This window comes from Dermacentor andersoni, chromosome 3 (assembly GCF_023375885.2).
Source record: "Dermacentor andersoni chromosome 3, qqDerAnde1_hic_scaffold, whole genome shotgun sequence".
Classification (NCBI taxonomy): Eukaryota; Metazoa; Arthropoda; class Arachnida; order Ixodida; family Ixodidae; genus Dermacentor; species Dermacentor andersoni.
Window position 1 is genome coordinate 68,611,812 of NC_092816.1, and position 19,335 is coordinate 68,631,146.

The 19,335-nt window shown below is 45.6% G+C and overlaps 2 pseudogenes; both read right to left on the reverse strand.

Moving 5' to 3' along the window:
• Positions 1–699: 699 nt before the first annotated feature.
• LOC126521007 (U2 spliceosomal RNA) lies at positions 700–878 on the reverse strand (annotated as a pseudogene).
• Positions 879–16,129: 15,251 nt separating this feature from the next.
• Positions 16,130–16,295, reverse strand: LOC126521014 (U2 spliceosomal RNA; annotated as a pseudogene).
• Positions 16,296–19,335: the final 3,040 nt, after the last annotated feature.

Consider the following 19,335-nt stretch of genomic DNA (forward strand, 5'->3'; position numbering starts at 1 on the left):
GAATTAAGCCGAGTGCGTGGTGAGCAGCATGATGACGACGCTCTGTGCAATTGCATGGTTTCTATGAACTGATGTAAACTGATGTAAACGACAGCGTTAAGACGACGGCTTGATGACAATGGTATGATGATTACGCTGTGGCAATGATGGCATGACAAGTGACCGACGGCGAAGTTCAAATGACGACGATGGCACGACCGCGACAGCATCACGACAACGAATGCATGACCACGATGGCATGACGACGACATAACATCGACGACGGCTTGACAACGGCATGATGACAATCCGATGACGACGAGTGCATAACAACAATTACGAAAAGGCCACTGTCTCACGAAGCCTGTGCGACGGCAGTGGCAAGACAACGATGGGTGACGACGACGGCTCGACGAGGGTGACTGACAAAGCTGGAATCACAACGATGCGACGACCACGGCAGCATAAACAACCACGAACACTTACCTAGTGGCCCAAACTGCTACACAAGTCGGCCCACTAGCTCGGCGTAGAAGGCACTAGGACGATGGTGGCATGACGACAGTCAGAAGACAAGGTTGTAATGATAGATAGATAGATAGATAGATAGATAGATAGATAGATAGATAGATAGATAGATAGATAGATAGATAGATAGATAGATAGATAGATAGATAGATAGATAGATAGATAGATAGATATATCCGGTCCTGTGCATTTTTGTTGTTGGCCGATCCCGCAAGTAGTGCAATACCGGGCGGACATGCGGCGGAGGTGAAGCAGGCTTCAAGCACTCCGCCAACTTGCAAGAATAAGTTTAATATCTTAGGTAAAATGGAATCCGTATCAAATATTCAGCTGATAACATCGGATACCACACTTTGGCCCGCGTCGGCTATGTCTACGTTCGCACCACGCTCTAATTGTCACCGCTCCAAGCGCTTGCTATCTCTTTTCCTTTCCTTCCGCTCTCCTGTGGTGGCGATCTCGTCGAAATGTCACGCGTGTCTAGTTTCCTCCGACTATTCGGAATGGCAGTATCGTCGTCCTAGCGTATGCACATCAAAACCAGGACAAATGTGTTCGAAAATTTGTTCAGAATTATGTGTCACTTCTCTGTCGTCTCACCTCTGTGTCGTGTGCTAAATAGCTTCGCCGGTCATCCACATTCAAAGAGAGGAATGGCACTTAATTTCTTGGGTATGTCTGGTCTGACCACAGTGATTTGGATGCAGGTTAACCATATGTCACAATTCCATATAATTCTTGGGATACGACACAAAGAGTGGACTGGCCTAAATTTCAGTCTAATATGGAAGAACACTGCGACGCCAATCCATCTTTCGACTTGGAAGGGGCAATCAAGAGCGCGGTGCAAGACACTATGCGTACTCTCACATGCTCTTCGAAACTGTATGCATTTGATGTGGAACTAGAACGACTTCGAGCAATTCGACGACGTGCTGAACGAAGATACCGACGTACGAAGACAATGGACGACTTACGAACCGCCAGGCCCACGCAAAGGAAGATACAGCGCCGGTTAGACAAGCTCGAATCGCAACGTTGGACTGCCTTCTGTGAGTCGCTAGATCCACGCAAGCCTTTATCGCAACTATGGAGAACGGTGCGCGGTTACCGGAGGCTCCCCGTACAGCGATTCTCATTCAAGGCGCTTGCCCTCTCTCAAAAGAGATCTGAGATTGACGTGGCAGAGGATTTCTGCGCTAGATTATCCGGCCAACTCACAGCTACCGACAGTCCATCGCCTTCGAGTAGCTGTCCGCCCCCACGTGATCACCGGATGGATCTACCATTCTCAATCCACGAACTTAAGGCAGCATTAGCTTTGTGTCGCCGCACATTAGCGCCTGGACCTGACGGAATTTCCTACCGAGCTCTGCGTCACCTGGGGGAGCGAGCGAGAGGAGTTCTCCTCAAGGTGTACAATGAATCTTGGAGAGATGGCATGCTACCAACAACCTGGAAGACAGGTCGCCTTGTTCCACTGCTGAAGCCTGGCAAGTCGCCGTTGGAACTTTCATCATATCGCCCGATCGCTTTGGCGAGCTGTGTGGGCAAAGTAAGGGAGAGGATGGTCCTAGGACGCCTGGAGTGGTACTTGGAGTACCACAACACCTACCCAGATGCCATGGCGGGCTTCCGACGCGGTCGATCATCGATCGATAACGTCGTCGACCTGGTCACCTACATTCAACATGAGAAATGCCGTAAGCCTCTTTGCGCTTCTTTATTCCTCGACGTTAAAGGGGTGTTTGACAACGTTACGCATGAAGCCATCCTCTCTGCTCTCGCAGAGGTAGGAGTGGGTGGTCGGATGTTTCAATGGATACGGAGCTATCTATCCATGCGATCCTTTTTTGTAAGCACCGAGGAAGGCCATACTTGTTTACATTATAGCTACCGCGGCGTCCCCCAGGGCGGTGTACTTAGCCCTGTTTTGTTTAATCTAACACTAATTGCTCTCCTTGAGCACGTGCCAACCACTGTCAGGCTATCAATGTACGCGGATGACATCTGCATATGGACGTCTGCAGTAACACGCCTACAGTTGCGAGCGAGAATTCAGAGAGCCGCCACACCAACTGCTATCTACCTCCGTAATCGAGGCCTGGAAATTTCCTCCGACAAATGCGCACTAGTGCCATTTACGCGCAAACCCATGGCAAACTACAGTGTAATGATAAATGGTCAAATAATACGAAGGGTCCGATCGTACAAGTTTCTAGCTGTCATAATCGACAGGGACTTGTCATGGAGCCCATACGAATCATAGGTGAAAAAAGGGTTGACAGGCATCTGCCACCTGTTCAAGTTTTTCGTTGGCAAGACCTGGGGAATGTCGCCAAGTGCCATGTTGCAACTGTACAGGGTGCTTTTTCTAGGATTTCTGCGATACAGCTTGCCAGCAATAAACAACACAGGTAAAACGAATCTACGCACAATACAAAGTATTCAGGGTCAAGTGCTCCGGATCTGTCTAGGCCTGCCTCAGAGTGCTTCAACAGTGGCTACGATAGCAATCGCTAGAGACCACCTTGCCAAGACCCACATTGAAATTGAAGTACTCAGGACCCATATAAGGCATCTAGCCAAGACTCCTCGTCACCATTTAGCCTCTCTACCAGCGGACAGACCAAACACATCTTTCAGCCAAACGATAACCGCATATGATGAATCATTGCCAGCTTGTTTCACTCCGGCTGCGAGACCTTCGATCCCTCCATGGTGCCTCGCTCAGCCAAAAATCAACCTTGCAATACCTGGTATCTCCAAAAAAGCTGATCTATCATCACCAGCCCTTAGACAGCTCACGCTACTACATTTGTACGAGAACTACCGTGACTTTACGCATATTTACACTGAGGGATCTGTCCTTCCAAGAAGCTCCGCGGTGGCAATCGTCATACAACAATCAAATTTAAGACGACCCACGCAATCAAATTTAAGACGACAACAACATCAATCAACATCAAACAATCAAATTTAAGACGACCCACGCGACAACATCGACGGCAGCTGAGCTCGCAGCGCTCTTTACTGCCCTTCATCACATTGGTGATAAACCACCACACAAGTGGACAATATTCTGCGATTCGAAGGCGGCACTGCAGTCTCTACTGTCACTTTTACGACGCGGACCGCACGAACAACTAATATTCCATATTACAGAGACGTTACACCATATAAGTGATGCAGGCCATGAAATAACCTTCCAGTGGCTTCCAAGTCCCTGCGGGATTATCGGCAATGAACGGGCTGATCAGGCTGCCCGCGTGATCAGCCCGTTCCTCTTTCCTCTTTCTAGAACTGACGCAGCACGGAAGCTCCGCCTACTTGCTCGGCAGTGCACCGCGACGCAATGAAACGAACCACATTTAAGAAATACGCGACTGTGCTCACTTGATCCCACACTAAGTCTTCGAGCGCCATCACAGCTTCGCCGTAGAGACGCCACCCTGTTATATCGACTTTGGTTGGGCGTCGCCTTTACCAAAGCCTATGCATTCCGCATAGGGAATGCCGACACCCCACCCTGTGACCACTGCGGCCATGAAGAATCAATTGGCCATATTTTGTGCGCCTGCCCGCAGTACAGCCCACAGAGGGCATGCCTTCGCCACGAACTTGACCAACTGGACGACCAACCGCTATCCGAAAAGAGAATTCTACAACATCGAAAGGACCTACCGTTACAGAAGAAGGCCGTGCAAGCGCTATTGCGCTTTTTGCAATCTACCGGTCTGTGTGAACGACTTTAACTGGAACGCTTTTTGTGTGTGTGTCTCCACGTGGTGTTGTTCTTTTTTTTCTTTTTTTTACGCTTTCCTCTCTGTCATCTATCTAACCCCTATCCCCCATCCCCAGTGTAGGGTAGCAAACCTGAGACTCGTATCTGGTTAACCTCCCTACCTTTCCTCTTCATTCTCTCTCTCTCTCCATATAATTCTTCATGCCACGACACGGCTGGTAATTCCCCGCTTTTTCTATCCTTCGGCCAAGAACTCACATTGCCCCTGGACACATTCCTTCCAGCCGTAGCAGCGTCGGCCAGCCAATGTGCACAAGAGCCCATGGCCCAGGCTGCACAAACTCGGAAGATCTTCCGCATTGGCTTCTTGACCTCTCAAGAAAACCAATGCCTTTTCTATGATAGACGACACCAAGACGAGATCTTTTCACCCGCAATTTGACTGGTATTATTCTGGTCCTCATGGACTCTAGGAAATGTTCCTCTCTCGTACGCAGATGATACCGCGTGCTTCTTGCCTTGACTCCCGTTGTATATAAGATCGTCTTCGCCACCCTCACTACCTCAGCGGCGCCACATTTCAGTAATATTGTGCAATGTGCATGCCTCGAACCTTATCACTCTGGCGTTGTCACAGATCCTTTAGACATGCCGGCACCACGCTTTGACTTACCTACCAACAGGAATATTCCTACGAGCGTTCGCCTATTCAAATATGAACACGGTCACCCTACGAAATACCACTTGACGCCTGGCTCAATATGCCAGCTACTTACCGATACAGAATGATAAAAATAAAAATATTTTCCCTACCTGAATAAAGCTCGATCCCCCACAGTGGGTTGCTTCAATTCACTAAAGGGCAATAACTACTATTTTCCAGCGCTGCTATTGCTTTCGTAATTATATATGTGAATATAAAACCTACAGCAATATTACTTTTTCATTCGCGTAACAACAAATCCAAAGAAATAGTTTTAGAATACCCAATTTGTTTACATTCTCTTTTTTGTGAGTTTTTGTAGTACACATTTCACTCCCCAATTTTTGATATGGCATCTTATGTCCATTTGAAATGTGATTTCGTCGTTCCATGCTGAGATAAACTGCGACTCGATGCGGCCCCTGTCGATATATATTTGTACTAGTTTTCTAGGCTTCAAGTGTCGAAGCTAATTTTTTGTAGCTTTTTCTCTCTGCTAGACTATGATGAATAAAACATTTCATTCATGCAGCTACAACGCCAATGCTATTCTTAGCCCTTTTAGCAACGAGTTTTTCTAAATTGGTGTTTGCCTAAATATTTCCGCAACGGAAACATCACTCAACAGTTTCCCGGCATCACTTCTTGAAAATTCACGCATTTTCGTGCTGTTACATTCAAGAAAGTGGTTACATACAACGCACTCGGGTAGAATAATTTATTACGTAAACAAATAAGGAGATTGTGAAAACGAAGACAGTACATTTAAATGGGGAGAGCGCAAGAATGAAAAAAAAATTGCTAACCACTGGCGTCCTCGCAAAACACAAACGAGTACGGGCCGTCGTGCACCACTCGAAATCCCAGGCGCTAGTCCAGAAAGGCAGTAAGGGTGCCGTATACTTCGGAGACAGGAGCCTGCGAAGTGCGCAGCGCTTCCATATGGTCGTCTTCCTGGGAGGGGCCCTTCTCGTGCAGCAGTTCTTGCAGCTGCCTCACGATAACCACCACCGACACACTTGCCTCGCATTCCTTCCAGTTCCAAGGCACGGTGCCATGCGACGATGACCGAGCTTAGCACAATTGTCGCTCGGCGTTGTCTCTGGAGTAGCCAGCACGTCGTCGTTTGAACAGTGCTGGGAAGCAGCTGCTTCTGCCCCGATTCCGAGAACGTCAGGCTTCAGCTGCATCTTGAGAAGGGCGAAGAGTTCCAGAAGGTTTGCCTTCATGTTGGACGGCAGGCTGGTGGGACCACCGCTTGTCGAGTCCAAAGACCGCTTGGACTTCAAGTTCCGTCCCCGGTAGCGCTTTCGAGAAGCAGCTCTTGACATGCCTTGAAGCGGGCCAGGCTCTGATGGAACGGGCGAATCTTCGGGAGCGCTGGTTCTCGCAGCCAGGTTCCGATGGCAGACGTGGAACGAATTTGTCACGAGCGAAACGCGCAGCTCGCGCATCGACCGCGCATGCAGAGCTCCACGCAGCCGTCAGCAAGTCACGTGATGTCAAGCAAATGCCGCAAGGGTCTCTCGTCTTTTTAAAGATAAGGTAAATTATCCGTCGGCGTGTTTCTTGTTAGGCGGTTCCGGGCCGTAGACGCCTGCCTGAAGTTGAAGTCATGGTCGTACCGAAAGTGCTTATTATTAGATTGTCACGATTAAAGAGATCGTAAACAACGCATTAGAATGGGGAATTTTTCTGCAATGACGAAAGAGGAAGACGAAGATACAGCATCGCTTGCTATGCGCAAGAAACAAAAAGATAAACTGCAAAACCGAAGAGAAAGAATTCACTATATATTACTATACTCCTAATGCGAAATTTCAACGCAGCTCTATATGTGTTATCATTTCGCAATTTATAGACACAAAGAATATGATAGATAGATGCATCAGAGTCGACCATCCTCGAACATCTGATCTCCGGGTCAAGCACGTCGATTTTTATACATGACTCGTCGAAGGTTCCAGTGTATTCGCTGCAGCAGCGTGACTTCCAGAAAGTGCTGTACAATTCGCGTCATGCAAACAATGAGATTACAAAACAATCGCAAACCATGACAATCGAAACAACCGCGAACGAGAACGAACCAAGCTAACCGAGCAAACTGAAGCGAGAGCTGAAGCGAGCAGACGATAGTACGAAACCAGCTGTCCGGCTGAGATCAGATATACGAGCACGCATCGAGTGGTCGAGTGGGACCGCATGACACCAGATTCCCGCACGCACACCACTGAAATTGTCGCTCTCATTGGTCTCTGTCGTTCGCGGCTTGCGTCTTCCATCTGCCGCTCCGCATTCGCTATTTCATTATTTGCTGTGCTCGTTTGCTGTGTTACGCCAACGATGCCGACGACGCTCGCCGCAGGAACGGGCGCATAAGAGCTTCGCTCTCAAAATTGTTCAGATCACACGCACGTTATGCGAAACATTTGGCCGACAGCTGGCTATGCAGCATTGTTGGGGGTTCCGCAAAGCATTACAATATTGACAAGTGTGTGTGTAAATTTAGTATTAGTGCATGTCTAGCGATTGCAGTGAAATAGAATTAAGGCGAGTGCGTGTGTGCGACGACAGCAGCCAGATGACGACGCTCTGTACGATTGCATGGTTTCTATGAAAGATTGAATTGATGTAAACCAGAACCATGGAGGTGTTAGGTGGCCGTGAAAGGCAAAATCTAAACAAATGAGTGGCTTGAAGGCGATCATGTAGCACAACATGATGACCGTGCCCTTCTATGGTCATTCGAACGAGCGGAGTGGCGCGGCTGCTCCTCTTGGCCGAGCCATGATGACGGTGCTATAGTGGAATTCGATGCAGCGTTGTGGTAAATAAACGGACACGATGTACACCCAGAAAGAGCATGCCTCGGTGTTTGATTAGGTGGCTCGGTAACGACGAGAACGGCCGTCAAGGTCGGGCACGAGCCTCAGGAAGAACGCGGAGTGCGGTGTGCCGGGGCTGTCCAGACGCCCAGAAATAAACTCTTGTGTGAAACATACGATTTTTTTTCTACCGGCTATGTATTCCAAAGAGTAGAAATATGTCAAAGGGTACATCATCACTGTCAGTTGTCACCAGATATCACGCGGAATGAGAATTGAAATGAAAAACTTTGTGGACATTTGGTAGAAGCAAATCCGAAAAATAATATAGCATCCCTGCGGTGTATAAAACATTGTTAAATCATTGATGCCCTGGCAGACCTGAGTATCTTACGCAGGAAACTGGTGGCCGGAAAAACATCGATATTAAATCTTTGTAAAGTTTTTTTAGTGATACAGCGTAAAAATATTCATTTCAAAACTTGAAATATTCATTTTCTTGTGAAGATCGACCGAAACCTGAGGCGCGTGTTGAAGTAGTAGCAGTAGTAGTAAACCTTATTTGAAGAAAAAGAAATGTGCTGTCAACTGAGCCCCTAAGTCCAGGAGCCTTCTGGTTGCCTGTACCAACCCAACATCGATGTAGTGAGTCAGGATCGCTTGGTCGTCGTGTGAATGACGAGGAACAACATGGTGCTCCACTTATGTATCTTCGTCACCGTGAAACAAGAACAAAGTTCTTAGCTCACTTATCTGTTTGTTACCCGAAGGTGTCAGGCGTGCCTCAAATATGTTCTATCAAAGAAAAAAGAAAAACTTTAATGAGCTGCGGAAAAGCGTGGGGCTCGTGATTATTGGGTCCCGGGTTCAGATCTCGTGTAGGAATTTTTTTTAATAATTGCTGCATTATTTCTTTTTTTCGTTTGACTTCTGCTGTACTTGTTCTTTTGTCCTGACCTTCCCCACCACGCATGACATGAAGGGCTCCTGCCAAGGTTAGCAAAGCGACCCCTTCCGTAGCCCTGCGACAGAGGGGTGAGGGCCGTAGGTAAATGCCGCTTCAAGAATGATTATTGCTACGTTCTTACTGTGAGCCATAGTGAGAAGCCACCCTCCCCCCCAGCCCCCACACCATTTCACCTTCGATAGAGTGACTAAAAAAGGCTGTCCTCATAACATGCTATGGAATAAATAAAAGGGGACTTCCTCAATTTACCAGTGAGGGGGCCCGTCAAGATAGCGTATACAGTATTATAGCAGGCACCCTCAGAAGATTGAGCGCATGTGTACCTGATTTCTTTGAGTTTCTTTTTTGCGTGCGATAATGTTGCAGATATTTATTTTTCCAACATTTTATATTCGCCCCTTTGAAATATCATTTCCTCATTACCCACCTACATAACTGTCCCCTTGTGCCGACCCTGCTGACGTAAGTTACTCCTCCATTTTCGGGCCCCAGATGCCTTTAAGCTACTTGTTTTCTAGCCTTTTCTCTGGGGTCGGTTCTCTAACTGACTGGGGCGAATTCAAAATTTAATTCACTTATCACGTAATACGCGAACGCATTTGGCAGCACGATTGCGGAGAGATATATCAAATATGGTTCCTCTGAGCGCAGGTTAACCTGAGCGCCTGCCCCATACCTGGTTATGCGCTATTGCTTTTTTTTCTGCTTTTTTTTTGCCAGTGCACTTCTTTAGCTCCACCGCAGTTAGCGGTGGTACTAGTGGAGGCGCTGGACTGGCTTGTCAATCTTGAGTCGGAGCCCCTGCATCTCACTGGCGTCCCACTCAGAGAAGGTTTCCAGCCTCTCCTTGAACTTCGCAGACTCTCCGTCGATCTTCCGCAGCGCCAGCTCCAACTCGGTGAACCGGGCAGGTTCGGTTACTCGGTATGGGCATCAGCATCACAGGTTTCCTGTACCGCCTGCAGAGCTTGTGACAGAAAATGAGGTTATAGAGCCTGGTTCCAGCAGTGTTTCATTCTGCGCATTTCTTGCTCTTCGTCCTCTCCACTGACGGCGGACTGGTAAACACAGGTGCTCAACGTGGTGACACGCGCACACCGAGGTCTGACATCATCAGACTCCGCGTGCTTGCGTCCGCTCTAGCTGGAACGAGCAGACAGACCACCCTGAAGAAGGAAGGTGCAGCTGCATGCATCTTCTTCTACAGGGCCGTGCTTATAAACAAATGAGTACAGACCTTCGAGTTCCATTCGAAATACTGGGCGCCTGTACAGAAAAGCAGCCCGGGCGCTGTATGCCTCGAGGATTAGCTCAACCTGCAAAAGTCTCAGCGCTTTCAACAGGTCGTCCTCGTGGGATGGGACCTTCTCTTGCAGCCATTCACGCAGTTGCATCCCGATATCCGCCACACCTGACTTGGAGAGAGCCTTTGCCTTTGGTTCTTCATACACGACGGCTACATGACCTCATTATCAGTGAGCGCGACCTCGGGCTATCCCCGCGTAGAATTTTGTGTGGTTTTGTCGCGACCTTCTGTTCAGAGTTGGTGCACTAGTCTGTGACGATATACCTGGCGATGCTTTCTGAAAGGAAAATAAGCTGCTGCAAGTAAGCGCTCTCTTCTGTCTTTTGTCCCCTCTGGTGCCGTCACGTTGTTGATGAACCTTTAAATCATGCTTTACCAACGAGCCCAATCTTACACCCTCCTTAATCTCGGCATGACAATGGATACATCATAGGCACTGTCTGACAACGTTGCCATAGAGACGGTGGCATCCGAATGATTGGATGACTAAAGCATAACTGCGATAGAATGACGCAGAAGGCTTGTCTTCAATGCAACGACGAATACATTATTACGACGAATGCATACCGTCCAAGGGATGCATTCGGAAAAACGACAGCATGAACGACAGCATGCGGAAAAACGACAGCATGACGACAACGGCTTGGCGACAACGGTATGAAGACTACGGTGCGACAATGATTGCACGACATTAGTCCGATGACGAAGTAGAAATGATGACGATGGGACGACCACGACTGCATCAAAACAACGAATGCATGACGACGACAGTAGGACGACATAACAACGACGACGGCAAGACAACGGCATGATGACAATCCGATGACGACAAGTGCATAACAATGACGTGAAGACGACTGTGTCGCGAAGCCTGTGCGACGACAATGGCAAGAGAACGATGGGGTGACGACGACGGCTCGATGAGAACGTCGACCCGTCGACGTTCTCTAAATAATATATATCTCCATATATATAATATATAAGAATATATAATAATATATAATATTCTCTATATAATATATGATATAAATAAATAAATATCTTTATTAACGATTTAGTAAACATTGATGTTGATGCGCGTTATGTAATCTATGCTGATGACACTGCGTTATTCTTTTCATCTAACCGCCCTGCCGAATTGATTATAAGAGCTAATGCAGTTTTGAATAAACTATACACGTGGTCATTTGACAACAGTCTGACTATTAATTCGCAAAAAACTAAGGCGGTGTTATTTCGCGCTAAGAACACGCAAATTACTCTAGGGGAAGATTTGCTAATGAACAATTCTAAAATTGAGCTTGTACACTCGGTAAAATCGCTAGGTGTATTCTTTGATCATACTATGACGTGGCAGAGCCATGTAGATTTTCTTGCTAGCAAGCTTTCACAAATCAGTGGAATTTTTCATTCCTTGATCTATCTTCCTCGCTCTATTAAGTGCTTGTTATATAATTCACTTTTTCTCAGCCATTTAAATTATTGTTGTTCTATCTTGGCTACCACTTCTGACACAAATATCAACAGGCTGTACATACTGCAAAAGAAGGCTCTTCGCGCTATTTGTAATAAACCATACGATTTCCCTTCCAGCTTATTTATTTCATAAACTTAACACACCAAAAGTACATGCCACTCTAAAGTATCGTTTAGTGCTTGCGTATAAAAACGAACAGAAAAAGAACATAAACTGCATTACTTCTATGGCTAACTTAGAACTACACGAAACTCCATACAGCACAAGAAAGCCAGAGTACTGGCACGTACCAAAATCGCGCACAAACTATGGATCACAAATGTTGTGCTCCAGGCTACCTCGGTTATTAAACGATCTTATTGTTAATAAAATTGATATTGCAACTTGTTCTCCTCCTGATATTCTTGATTTTTTCTCTCATATATGAGTTGTACAATGCATATATGCTTTTGAACTGCAGTAAGATTTTATGTTTTTGCTTGCTTACTCACATCTTGCTTTTGTTGTATTTTTTTCCTCGCCTGATTTGCGATGAGTATGCATGATATGTTGTAGTGCTTGAATGTGTAAGTACTTGGGAAAACTGTATTTCCGCTCTGCTGCTCCCTTCTTTTTTTGTGTTAAGGGTATTTGGGGCTGGTCAAGCTGCTACGAGCAGCTTTCTTCCCCACTTTAGCCCGCGAAGATGTATTTAGTTTTTGTGGAAATAAAGCATACATACATACATACATACATTCATACATGCATACATACATACATACATACATACATACATACATACATACATACATACATACATACATACATACATACATACATACATACATACATACATACATACATACATGCATACATACATGCATACATACATACATACATACATACATACATACATACATACATACATACATACATACATACATACATGCATACATACATGCATACATACATACATACATACATGCATACATACATACATACATACATACATACATGCATACATACATGCATACATACATACATACATACATACATACATACATACATACATACATACATACATACATACATACATACATACATACAAAGCTGGAACGACGGCGATGCAATGACGCCGACAGCATCACAACCACGAACACGTAACTAGTGGCACTAGTCGGCCAAATAGCTCGGCGTAGAACGCGCGACGACGATGGCATGACGAAAGTAAGACGACAAGGTTGAAATGATAGATAGATAGATAGATAGATAGATAGATAGATAGATAGATAGATAGATAGATAGATAGATAGATAGATAGATAGATAGATAGATAGATAGATAGATAGATAGATAGATAGATAGATAGATAGATAGATAGATAGATATCCGCCAACTTGCAAAAATAAGTTTAATATCTTAGGTCCGAATGAAATCCGTATCAAATATTCAGCTGATAAAAACAGATACCACACTTTGACCCACGTCGTCCATGTCTACGTTCGCACCGCCCTCTATTTGTCGACGTTCCAAGCGCTTGCTGTCTACTTTCCTTCCGCTCTCCCGTAGTGGCGGTCTCGTCGAAATGTCACGCGTGTCTAGTTTCCTCCGATTATTTGAAACGGCGGTCCCGTCGTCCAAGCGTATGCACATCAAAACCACGATAAATGTGTTCGTACATTTATTCAGAATTATGTGTGACCTCTCTATCATGTCACCTCTGTGTCGTGTGCTAATTAGCTTCGCTGGTCATCCACATTCAAAGAGAGGAATGGCACTTAATTTTTTGAGTATGTCTTGTCTGACCACAGTAATTGGAATGCGGGTCAACGATATGTCACAATTCCATATAATTGTTCATGCCACGACACGGCTGGTAATTCCCCGCTTTTTCTATTGTTCGGCCAAGAACTCACATTGCCATTAAACACATTTCTTCCAGCCGTAGGAGCGTCGGCCAGCCAATGTGCACAAGAGCCCCATGACCCTGGCTGCACAAACTCGGAAGTTCTTCCGCATTGGCTTCTTGACCTCCGAAGAAAACCAATGCCTTTTCTATGATAGACGACACCAAGACGAGATCTTTTCACCCGCAATTTGACTGGTATTATTCTAGTCCTCATCTCGTCACGATGGACTCTAGGAAATGCTCCTCTCTCGTACGCAGATGATACCGCGTGCTTCTTGAATTGCGTCTTGTTATATATGAGATCGTCCTCGCCACCCCCCCTCCCCTATCTCAGCTGAACCACATTTCAGTAGTATTGTGCAATGTGCATGGTGCAGACCTCGAACCTTATCACTCTGGCGTTGACACAGATCCTTTAGAAATGCCGAGACCGCGCTTCGACCTACCTTCCAGCAGGAATAATGCTACGAGCATTCGCCTATTAAAATATGAACATGGTCACCCGACGAAATACCACTTGACGCCTGGCTCAAGCTGCCAGCTACTTACCACTACAGAATGATAAAAATAAAAATATTTTCACTGCCTGATTAAAGGCCGATCCCCCACTGTGGGTTGCTCCAATTCGCTAAAGGACAATAACTGCTACATTCCAGCCCTGCTATTGCTTTTGTAAATATATGTGCGAGTATATAGACTACAGCAATATTACTATTTCATTCACGTAACAACAAAATCGAAGGAATAGAGTTTTATAAAAGCCAAGTTGTTCACATTTTCTTTTTGTGTGAGATTTTATAGTAGACATTTCGGTACCCAACATTTCATATTACATCTTATGTCCTTTTGAAATGCTATTTCGTCTTTCCCCGACGAGATAAATTTGGCTCCATGCCGTGCCTGTCGATGTATATTTGTATTAGTTTTCTAGGCTCCAGCTGTCAAGCAAAATTTCTGTAGCTTCTTCTCTCTGGAACGAATAAAACATTTCATTCACCTACCTACAACGCCAATGCTTTTGTTAGCTCTTTTAGGGACGAATTTCTCAAGATCGGTGCTAGCCTAAGTATATCTGCAACAGAAACATCACTACACAGTTTCTCGGCATTACTTCCTGCAAATCCACAAATTTTCCTGTTGTAACTTTCAAGATAGCGGCTACATGCTACACAATCGGGTAGAATAATTTATTATGTAAATAAGTAGGCAAATAGTGAAAAGAAAGAGGGTACATTTAAATGGCGAGAGCGTTAAATTAAACAAGAAATTGCAAAGCACCACGATCCATGTAAAACACAAACGAGTGCAGGCCCTCGTACATAACTCTAAACCCCGGGCGCTAGTTCGGAAAGGCAGTCAGGGTGCTGTATTCTTCGAAGACTGGAGCCTGCGAAGTGCTCAGCGCTTCCATTAGGTCGTCTTCCTGGGAGGGGCCCTTCCCGTGCAGCAGTTCTTGCAGCTGCCTCACGATATCAACAATGGACACACTTGCCTCGCATTCTTTCCTGTTCCAAGGCACGGTACCATGTGACGATGACCGAGCATTCCACAATTGTTGCTCGGCGTTCTCTCGGGAGGCGACACAACGTCGTCGTTGGAACAGCGCTGGGAAGCAGCTGCTTCTGTCACGACTCCAGGAACGTCAGGCTTCAGCTGCATCTTGAGAAGGGCAAAGAGTTCCAGAAGGTTCGCCTTCATGTTGGACGGCAGGCTGGTGGGACCGTGGCTTGTCAAGTCCAAAGACCGCTTGGATTTCAAGTTCCGTCCCCGGTAGCGCTTTCGAGAAGCGGCTCTTGACATGCCTTGAAATGGGCCAGGCTCTGATGGAAGGTGCGAATCTTCGGGAGCGCTGGTTCTGGCAGCCAGGTTCCGAAGGCAGACGTGGAACGAATTTGTCACGAGCAAAACGCGCAGCTCGCGCCCGAACTGCGCATGCAAACATCCACGCGACAAGTCAGTCACGCGATGTCAAACCAAAGCCGCAAGGATCTCTCGTCTTTTTAAATAAAATCTAAATTATCCGTCGGCGCGTTTCTTGCTGGGCGTTTTCGGGCCCGCTGACGCCTGCCTGAAATTGAAGTCGTGGTCGTACCAAAAATACTAAATGATTGCATTCTCAAGACTAAAGTGATCGCAAACGAGGCATTAGAGTGGGGATTTCTTTCCGCAATGATGAAAAAGGAAGACGAAGATACAGCATCGCTTGCTATGCGCAAGAAAAAAATAGGAAAACTGCACAAACGAAGAGAGAAATTCACTAATGATTACTATACTCCGTAATGCGAAATTTAAACGCAGCTCTATATATGTTATCATTTCGCAGCATATTGAGGCAAAGAATATAATAGAGACATGTAGCAGAGTCGGCCATTGTCGGAAATATTACCTGCGGTCAAGTGCGTCAGCTTTCATACATGACTCGTCGAAGGATCCAGTGTAATCGCTAGTACTTCGTGGCCTCCAGAAAGTGCTATACAATTCGTGTCGCGCATACAATCAGATCACAAAACAATCGGAAACCATGACAATATAGATAGATAGATAGATAGATAGATAGATAGATAGATAGATAGATAGATAGATAGATAGATAGATAGATAGATAGATAGATAGATAGATAGATAGATAGATAGATAGATAGATAGATAGATAGATAGATAGATAGATAGATAGATAGATCCGGTTCCCTGCATTTTTGTTCTGCGTGGCAAAAGCCGCGGGCCGATCCCGGAGGTACTGCAATACCGTGCGGACCTGCGGCGGAGGTGAAGCAGGCCTCAAGCACTCCGCCAACTTGGAAAAATAAGTTTAATATCTTAGATCCAAATGCAATCCGTATCAAATATTAGAGCTGATAAAAAAAGATAAAAAAGCGCTTGCTTTGTATTTTCCTTTCCTTCCGCTCTTCCGTGGTGGCGGTCTCTGCGAAACGTCACGTGTGTTTAATTTCCACCGATTATTCGGAATGGCGGTCCCGTCGTTTAACCGTATGTACGTAAAAATCACGGTAAATGTGTCCGTACATTTGTTCAGAATTATGTGTAACCTATCTGTCGTGTCACCTCTGTGTCGTGTGCTAAATAGCTTCGCTGGTCATTAAAAAATTAAATTATGGGGTTTTACGTGCCAAAACCACTTTCTGATTATGAGGCACGCCGTAGTGGAGGACTCCGGAAATTTCGGCCACCTTGGGATCTTTAACGTGCACCTAAATCTAAGTACACGGGTGTTTTCGCATTTCGCCCCCATCGAAATGCGGCCGCCATGGCCGGGATTCGATCCCGCGCCCTCGTGCTCAGCAGCCCAACACAATAGCCACTGAGCAACCACGGCGGGTTCGCTGGTCATCCACATTCACCGAGAGGAATGACACGTCTGTCCACAGTGATCGGTATGCGGCTCAACCATCTCACTATTCCATGTAATTCTTCACGTCACGAAACGACCGGTCATTGCCCACTTTTTCTGTTGTTCAGCCGAAAACTGGCATTGCCACCGGACACGTTCCTTCCAGCCGTAGCAGCACGGGCCAGCCAACATGCACAAGACGTCATGACCCAGGCTGCACAAACACGGAAGATTTTCCGCATTGGCTTCTTGACCTCCCTAGAGAACCAATGACGCTTTTATGATCGACGACACCAAGACGAGAGGTTTTCGCCCGCAATTCACTGGTATTATTCTGGTCCTCATCTCGTCACGATGGACTCTGGGAAACGCTCCTCTCTCGTACGCAGCCGCTATTGCGCATTTCGCGCCTTGACTCCCGTTACATATGAGACCGTCTCCGCCGCCCCCGATGCTTCATCTGCACCACAGTTCACTAATGTTGTGCAATGTGCATATCGCCCACCTCAAACCTTACGAGTTTCGCGGTGTCACAGATCTTTAAACGCGCCGGGACAGCGCCTTGATATATATTCCAGTGGGGATAATACTACGCGCGTTCGCCTTTTAAAAGATGAGCTCAGTCGCCCGACAAAGAACTACTTCGCGCCTGGTTTGAGCTGCCAGCCACTTTCCTCTAAAAAAATGATAAAAATAAAAATATTTTCAGTGCCCCATTCAAGGCTGATCTCCCACATTTGGTCGCTTCATTTCACTAAAGGGCGACAACTGCCACTTTTCAGCGCTGCAATTGGTTTTGTAAATATATTCTGTAAGTATTTTTCCTGCAGCAATATTACTATTGAATTCGCGTAACAATAAACTCAAAGGAATTGAGCTTTATAAAACCCGATTTGTTTACATTTTTCTTGTGTGCGATTTTGTTGTATATCTTTCACTCCCCAATATTTCGTTTACACCTTATGTCCCTCTGAAATGTTATTCCGTCTTTGCATGATGGCATAAATTGTGTTTTTACGCTGCCACTGTTGATGTATATTTGTACTTGTTTACTTGGCTGCAGATGCCAAGTTACTTTCTACAGCGAAGCTATATATGGCTAGACTTCCGTGAATTTCTTTTGTCCGTTAACAAATGTGTATGAGCAAAAACTATCGTCATCATCATTGATGATGATGATGATGATGAATCCTCAACAAATGGCACACACCCACTATGGGCGATAGGCCACGAATCGGGTGGTAATATGATTGAATGAATAAAAGAATTTGGTTAATAAATAACTAGTACAAAAAATAAATATATAATCCAAGATGAAAAATAAACTGTGAATACATCAATGGATCGTGCCACTGCTCGCGCGTTCCTCGTCGTCGTCTTTTTCCAAACTGGCTCCGTTGTACTTCAGCATGCCAGCGTTCCCATACTGCCCCTCCCTCTGAGAAGCGCTGACGGTACTGGTCCACTACCAGTCGGTGCGGTGATTTCGGTCTCAACTTCTTTGCCTCGGTGTATGGCGAAATGAAAACACGAATGTATATAAGGAATGTACAACACAAACGAATGCGTATGTATGAAAGTAAAAGTCTGTGCGTACCTTTCCTTAAAAAGGTCACCGGTAGAGACAATATATATATATATATATGTTCGTACCTTTCTTCCAAATCATTTCGTGTGCTACACAGCTTCGCTGGCCAAATTTTAACAATTTGCTATTTTGGGGGGCCTCTACTCTTGGGCACAGCGATAGTAAGGTTGGCAATGCCATCCAGGATCTTATTGCAGGGTCAGAAAGATTTCGACTATAGAATCTGAACTTAAGGTTTTGTTATATTCTTCAAAATCCATTACATTATCTCTACGTTTGTTTTCACTTTATCATGCACTTATTAACATAATAAGGGAGAATCTATCTCTTACTTCCCATATGCCTATTCACCAATTTTGTTTACAGTTATTTTATCATTCTTTTTTTTATTATACGGAACTACATGGCTCTTGGCCATTTCCCGGAGAAGTTATGTGCCACTAACGTCTAGGATCTACATCTTCCTCCACAGAATGGAATGGCTCAGGATTTTTTTACAGGTTTTTCCCCCTCTAGTGGACTGGGGCGAAAAACATTTCCTTCACGTAGCTACAACGCCTATGCATTTCGCAGCACATTGAGAGACGGGTTCCTCTAAAACAGTGATAGCCTAAAAACTTTCACTATGGGGTGGACAGTTGCTCAGCACCCCTTTCCGCAATTGCAATATGTGCCCTGAAGTGAACTCATGCATTTTACAGATTTCAAGAAAGCGGCTGCATAATACACGATAGGACAGAATAATTTATTACATAACTGACAAATTGTGAAAATGCAGACACTAGATTTAAATTAACAGAGCGCTAAAGTAAACAACAATTTGATAACAATCGAGGCCACTGTCATCCTCGTAAAACGCAAAGGAGTAGAAGGCCCCCGTGCACCCCCCGAAATCCTGGGCGCCAGTCCAGAAAGGGAGTTAGGGCGCCGTATACTTCGACGGTTAGAGTCGTCGAATGACATCGCTCCCACCAGGTCGTC